General features: G+C 60.5%; 1 protein-coding gene across 11 annotated transcripts in view; it reads right to left on the bottom strand.

Moving 5' to 3' along the window:
* Positions 1-5,892, bottom strand: part of ST3GAL4 (ST3 beta-galactoside alpha-2,3-sialyltransferase 4) — a 34,538-nt gene extending 28,646 nt beyond the window's left edge. For 7 of the 11 annotated variants that reach the window (XM_028501243.2, XM_055091638.1, XM_028501242.2 and 4 more), the window contains exon 1: positions 5,732-5,891. The gene's annotated coding sequence lies outside the window, so the exon portion shown is untranslated. Of the gene's footprint in view, positions 1-5,731 lie in introns of all 11 variants that reach the window. The other 4 variants (XM_024131308.2, XM_055091636.1, XM_055091634.1 and 1 more) reach the window with 2 other exon arrangements.
* Between the last annotated feature and the right edge of the window lie 1,039 nt (positions 5,893-6,931).

Genomic DNA, 6,931 nt, shown 5'->3' on the forward strand with positions numbered 1-6,931 from the left:
AGGGGACACGGGTTCGAGCCCTGGTCCGGGAAGATCCCACATGCCGTGGAGCACCTAAGCCCGTGTGCCACAACTACCGAGCCTGTGCTCTAGAGCCCGTGAGCCACAACTACTGAGCCCACGTGCCACAACTACTGAAGCCCACGTGCCTAGAGCCCGTGCTCCGCAACAAGAGAAGCCACCGCAATGAGAAGCCCACGCACCGCAACAAAGAGTAGCCCCCGCTCGCCGCAACTAGAGAAAGCCCGCGCACAGCTAGGAAGACCCGCAGCCAGAAGTAATACATTAATAAAATAAATAAATTTAAAAAAAAAAAGGGGGTTTAAGCCGAAACACCCTCTCTCCCACTTTCAAATGAGATTTTATGTGGAAACCCAATATGTAGAAGGAATAAGAGTGGAGTCGTTTGGGGTGAAGCAAGAATGGGGGCAAACCTGCCTCTTGAGCCCTCACTCCTGAGATGACACCCCAGAGGGTTCCACCCCTGGGGAGCTTTTCGTGGACCCGGATAAGGGGAGAGCTGACATTGGGCAGGAGGGGAGGTTAGGACCGGTCTGTGCAAGGACCCAAAGGCAGGGCTGAGGGGGGGATGGGGGCAGGAATGTGACCAGCTGGCCCTGGCATGGGGGAGTGGGGGGATGCCCTCCCGGTGGGCAGAGTCCTGCCCCGCCCACCCCCAGGGCTCCTGCCTGCCTCTCCTGTGTCTGAAAAGGCTGCCGGGCCAGGCTCCAAACAGCTCAGCTGTCAAAAGGGAAACTCTTCACCCTTCGCCCCAAGAAAAGGGGGAAGCAAAGCAGGGACACAGTGAAGACAATGTCACATCCGATCTATATCCTCCCTTTGTTCATCAAACAAATATTTACTGAGCACTTATTATTTGTTAGACATCATTCCAGGCATGAAGAACATGGCAATGAGATGACAGGTTCCTGGAGCTTACATGAAAACCCTAAAAAGTCAGGGAGGAAAATGCCTTGAAAGTTTTCAAACCCATTTCACACCACAAACATGCCCCTCCAACGCCTGCATCGCCTCTGGACCGTCCCTGCCAAGGTCACGGGTCCAAGCTTGAACATCTGCAGCCACAGGGCACTTGCCCCCTACACAGGCAGAGAGGCCTGCTCTTGAAAGCTCCAGATGGCCACACTGAGGACCCTGGGTCCCTCCCCGGCCAGCCTAGGCAAGGGAGTCCACAGAGCACTGAACACACCGTTAAATGTGCAAGGTTTACTTTTTACCACGACAAAATATGAAGCTTCATCTCGAGTTTTGCTGGTTCTGAGTCAATTGCTCAGAACCAAAGGAAATGAGCCGTCTCCCTTCTCACCTGCCCAGAGTTCCCAGGTCCCTCGGTCTCTGCCACCGCCCGGCCCCTGCTTTGCTCCCCTCCCGTGACCTTCAAGCAGTGGGCTGACAGGGTGGGTCCCTGCTGAACCCCCACTTCTCTCCTGCCATCCCTTCCGACCAGGCCTCCCTCCTCCTGACCTGAGTGACCTCTAAGGAGCACAGGGGAAGCAGGTCTTTGAGAAGCCTCTCTGGCCTTGAGCCGGGCCAGGCCAGGGTCCAGGAGAGCCCCAGAGCACAGGTACTGTGGCCTGGCAGGAATCTGGGGATGCCAGATGCCAGGAGCAGCCACCTTGGCCGGGTCCCCGGGCTCAGACCCCCGGAGGACCCCTCCCCTTCCCCATGTGTCGCCGTGGTTGCCGGATGAGGCCTTGCAGCCTTGTAGGCGGCAGCGGGGGAGCCGCATTTCCAAGGAATAGGAGCCGATGGGCAGGCCAGATGGAAGCAATTACCGGAGGGAAAGCGGGAGAGGTGGGGGCCGGCAGGGGCTGGGAGGGGCCGCAGCAGGGAGGGAGGAAGGAGAGCCCAGCCCTGCCCAGCTGAGAGGCAGGGGATGGGGAGCCAGGACCGGCAGGGCCAGATGTGGGCTTCAGGGCCGCACAGAGCCCTGGGCTGCGAATCAGGAGGGCTGTGTTCTCCTTTGTCACCCACACCCGGTGGCCTTGAGCAAAGCCTTTCACACCTCTGATCCTGGCCCTCTTCATGGATCACAGGGCAGGGGAAGATGAGCTAGGGGAGCAGTAGCAAACTGGGCTGAAAAGTGCAGGTTTTGGAAACAGGCCTAGCTAGGAGTCCCAGCTCAGCTGCTTAGGAGTCGTGTGACCTTGGCCAAATGGTTTAATCTTCCCGAGCCTCCATGGCTTCATTTACAAATGGGCTTAATGAAAGGGTCGTGCTTACGTGAAGTGATGTAAATAAGTGGACAGCACTTTTTTTTTTTTTTTTTAGGTTTATTCGGTCAGGCTTTAATAAGTGCTTGATAGATAAATCGTAACTAGTTTTGTTATTTGCTAAGCCCCTTTTTACTATAAGGACAGGTATTTGCAGAGGCTGCACGGGCAGAGGACGGGACACAGGAGCACCACCGCAGGCCCTGGAACGTGCACCCCGGAGGAGGGTTTGGACCCACGCGGAACAACGGTGCGCGAGCCCGGCGCTCTGCAAACTGCTCCGGGTCCTCTTTCTGGCAACCATGGTCCCCACCCTGCGCGGGAAAGCAAGATCCTGGGGCCCTTGACACACTGGGGCTTTGAAATGAAGCTGCAGGCGGGAAGAAGGGACCATCCGACAGCCAGGCCTTCCTCACCCTCTAGGCCCAGGTGGACACCCCCCCGGCCACCCCCCGGCCCCAGCAGCACCCTCCTCCCTGCTGGGCTCAGGGCAGAAGCCAGGGCTTCAGATTCTAGAGCGTTCACATCATCTCTCTGCAGGATGGCTTTGCGGGGTGTGGGGTGGCAGAGATAAGGCAGTCATCCGGCTGGACGTCTCCTGGTCCCAGGCAAGGGGCCAAGATTAAAGTAAAACCTGCAGCTTGGGATGGCCTTCCTCACTCTGAAGAGCGATCAACCCAGCGCGCCCCCTGGCAGAGTTCACCCCCTGCCAGCCTCAGGGGCACCGGTCGGAGGCCCATGGCATCTGGCTGGGGCCCAGGCATCACATACAGCTGCTCCCACTTGTAGCTACATTTGACCACTTCCTCTATCCGTAAAGAGCGTCACTCACACTTACATTCACACACACACACACACACACACACACACACGGAATGTGATACAGGTCAGGAGTGAATGTGAGGCCAGGGGTGGCCAGCAGCCCCTCCAGGGACACCCAGAACACTCGTGTAGAAGTGCTGAGTGCCTCTGGGAAGGGGTGACAAACGAGAGAGGGGAATTAATGACTACAGGCACCCAAACCTGCCTGCCCTAGTCACTTCCTCAAGGAAACGAAAGGTTTTAGGTCAAGGCAAGAGTCGAGAAGGAAGGAGGACCCGAGGTCGAGAGGCATGAGAAGCCAGCTCGTTTCTGCAGGGAAATGAGTAACCCCAGGGCAGCTGAGGATTCAGGAGAGAGGGGCAGGCCCTGTATGTTTTCTGGGTGTTCCCCCCACCTGACTTCCCTGTTCCCCAGCACCGAGGGTCCAACCCCCAGGGCCTGGGAACTCAGCTGGGTTGTGGTGGACACCTTGGGCACAATCTGTAGGTCTGGCTCTCAGACTCTGGGACCCTCTGGGACACTGATCTGAAGGGTCCCTTGCAGGAGGCTGGAGGTCCCCACCCCACCATGGGCTGGGACCACTCTGTGTCATTCTGAGGTGGAGGGACCCCTTCCCCACGACGGCGGGGGTAAACCTTTGACCCGCTCTGAGAGGAGGAAGTCACCCAGAGAACGTACCCAGGTAAGGCATGGGTGGGCACCCAGTGCAGGGCAGATGCCAGGCCAGTAGGGATAAACCACAGATGGCCACAGGTTAAGCTGGGGCACAGGAAGGGGGGTCTGGCCTCTCTGCTCCAGCTGGTGAAGGGTAGGGGGGCTTCTTTCCAGGATTTGTTATATAATTCTGAAAGAAGCAGATTCTCGGTTCTCTCCAGAAAACTGGATCCCAGGGATCTAAGAGGGCTGGCAGGGTGGAGAGGCTGAGGAAGTCTGTTTCTGAGGAGTGGGGACTGAGTCACTGCTCTGGGTAGGGAAGGGGTGAGGGAGGGAAGGAAAGACGGCCCAGAAGACGCCAAGGGCTTCCTTGGCCTGGGCCTCCACTCAAAGGCAAGGGGCCTGTGGCTATGAGCACAGCCCACTCCCAAGCCACAGATGCCTCTCAGCCCACAGTCCAAGCAAGAGGCTCCCACGCTACCTTCCTAACTCCTCCTTCTGTCTACCCTCCCCTCCTAACCCCTGACCACCGGACTCTGGGGGGAAGCCCCCGACTCCTGGCTCTCCCTCAGCTGCTGGGAGGGAGACCCAGGGCCCAGGGGACAGACTAAGATCTCCCGCCCAGCACATGGATGCTGAGGGATGGAGCCCGAAGAGCACGTGCAGGGGAGACACGAGCAGAGCCAGGAACAGGCTAGAGGGACCTGGGCCACCTCGGCTCGGGCAGGGGTTATTCACAGATGAGCTCCCGGAAAAGAGAAAAAGCCCCAGAAGTTCATTTCTAGGCCTCAAACAGCTGGCGCCTCCCAGGCACCCTCTCTAGAATTATGGGGCAGCTTTGGTGAGTGTGGAGAACTTTGGAGAGTGGGGGAGAACCGCCGCTAATGGCAAACACTCACATACCTCCGCCTCTGTGCAGACACCTTCCACAGTACCCAGCGCCTTTACGATCCCCCCTCCCTGCCCCCTCGGCACAGCAAAGCTCAGGAGAGAGCGGTATTGGTTTGTGCCTCTGGTGACACCCTAGCTGTACCAGGCCTGTTCCCAAGGTTCCGCAAAGAATAAGTCTGCCTGAACTTGGCTTCCACACTGTGCCTCCCCCCAGCGGTGGAAAGCACAGGCTTCTGTGAGAAGTGCATGGGGGTGCCAGCCTGTGGGTGGGCATGAGGTCACATGGGCACAGCTGAGCACCCGGACGGTGCCTGTAGCCCCAGTCCTCTGGCAGGAGCCCCCCACCCCGGCACTCAGGACCCAGTCTGCGGGACAGACGGAGGAAGCGGCAGCAGAAGGTCAGGCCTCTGACGCCCAGAAGGAGCCTCCCCCAGGACTGGGAATGGAGGGGGCAGTGCTGGCAGACATGTTGGCAGCTCTGGGCTGCCTGGGAGGTCCCAGCCAGCAGGGGCCCCAGGGGGGCGCCCAGCACAGATGGCTGAGCCCAGCGACTCTGCCCCCAGCTGGACCCCACCTTCACCCCAACCCCATCCCGTCTCACTGCCCACCAGCCAGGCAGCTCTGTGGCCCAGGGGCCTAGGCCCAAAGAGCCCCGCAACGTGGACTGGTGTCTTGGGTACAGCCAGCCTGCAGCTAGCAGCCCCACCTTTGGGCTCTGCTTGGTGACCTTGGGTCTCCTGCACACAGCCGGACCCAGCAGAGCCTGCCACTTGCAGGCAAGCCAGCCCAGGATCTCCTGGACTCAGTGGGGCAGTTGTGGGGAGAAGTCGGCTCAGAGGATGCGCAGGGGTGGGGGCTAGAAACTTTCCAGAGAAGAGGACCGTCCCGTTTGCTCACTCCCAGGGAGCAGAAAGAATCGGCTTCCCGCGAAAAACTGGTCCAGGGCAAGGGATCCCAGGGCTGTGGCCTCCCCACCCGGCCCCGGCCCCGCGCGGCGCCCACGTGCCCGGCCCGACCACCTCCCCGGCCGCGGCGCCGGGCAGGGAACCGGGCAACCGGGCAGCCGGGACCCGGAGGCGCTCCCCACCCTCCCTCGCGGGCCCCACGGGGACCGGCCGCCGCGTACTCACCCTCGCGGGTGGCACGAGGCGAGGCAGGACAGTTCCGCGCGCAGCTCCGATCCGCTAGGCGCACGGGCTGGAGGCGCGGCACTGGCGCGGCGGCTCCGCTCGGCCCGGTCCCTGTCCCGGGCGCGGGGCCGGCCTGCGAGCGGGTAAGTCCGCCTGCTGGGAGGCGGGGGCCCGGGCCCAGGCGGGGGGCGGGGAAGGGGCCGGACACGCTTGCGCACACGGCCGGGGAGCCGACTGGGGAGCGGGCGGGCAGGAGGAGGAAGGGCGGGGTGGAGGAGGAGGAAGGACTCGGGAGATCCTGCTTGCGGGCGGGGCCGATGCCGGCGGCTCGCGATGGTCAGGGAGCCGCGGAGGCCGGCGGAGAGGGCAGGCGGCGGGGCCAGGAGCGAGGGGCGCGGAGGGGTCGACCGACCGGGCAGGCGCGGAGGGGCGGGAGAGGAGGCTGGTGGGGTGAGGGTAGAGTTCTGGCGGGCGCAGCCTGTGAGTGGCACCAGGATGGATATGCCCAACGCAGCCTGTGCACACCCTCCTGGAAACAATGAGACCCAACAAAGGGTTCTCCGCTCTCTCACGCGATGAACCGTGTCCTTCCCTCGCTCGGGAAAGTGAGGCACAGAGAGGGAGGGCCACCCGCACTCCCCATGCACGGTGGCCAGGTGCCCTGGACGCAGACCTGGACCCTCCCTCTGCTCTAGTCTCGACCCCCAAACTGCTCCCTCTACAGCCTCTTTGCACACCCTATCTCTGGCCCTGAGAAAGCTTCTCAATTGCTGTTCCTTACTGAAGGGCCAAGCATCCTGTCTCCAAGGGAAACCCCATCAGGCCCTTACCCTGGTTCCTGGGGCCACCCACCCCAATCAAACCTGGGAATTACTCAGGCCGAAGAATAGTCCAAAAGTCACCCGCAGGACAATCCCCATCCCCCGAGACACTCTTTCATAGGTGCACAGCATTTACTGAGCGCTTAGTGTGAAGAGCCTGATGCTGGGGGCTCCAGGGCTCCAAGGAAAAACGTAAGACACTCCCCCGCCCCCCCCAGGAAGCTTACTAGAAAGAAGGCTCACGGTGGACTCCCACTCAAAAATAAGTTAGGACATAAAAGCTTTTGCACAGCAAAGGAAACCATAAACAAGATGAAAAGACAACCCACAGAATAGGAGAAAATATTTGCAAATGAAGCAACTGACAAAGGTTTAATCT

This window comes from Physeter macrocephalus, chromosome 16 (genome assembly GCF_002837175.3).
Source record: "Physeter macrocephalus isolate SW-GA chromosome 16, ASM283717v5, whole genome shotgun sequence".
In the NCBI taxonomy this organism is placed as follows: Eukaryota; Metazoa; Chordata; class Mammalia; order Artiodactyla; family Physeteridae; genus Physeter; species Physeter macrocephalus.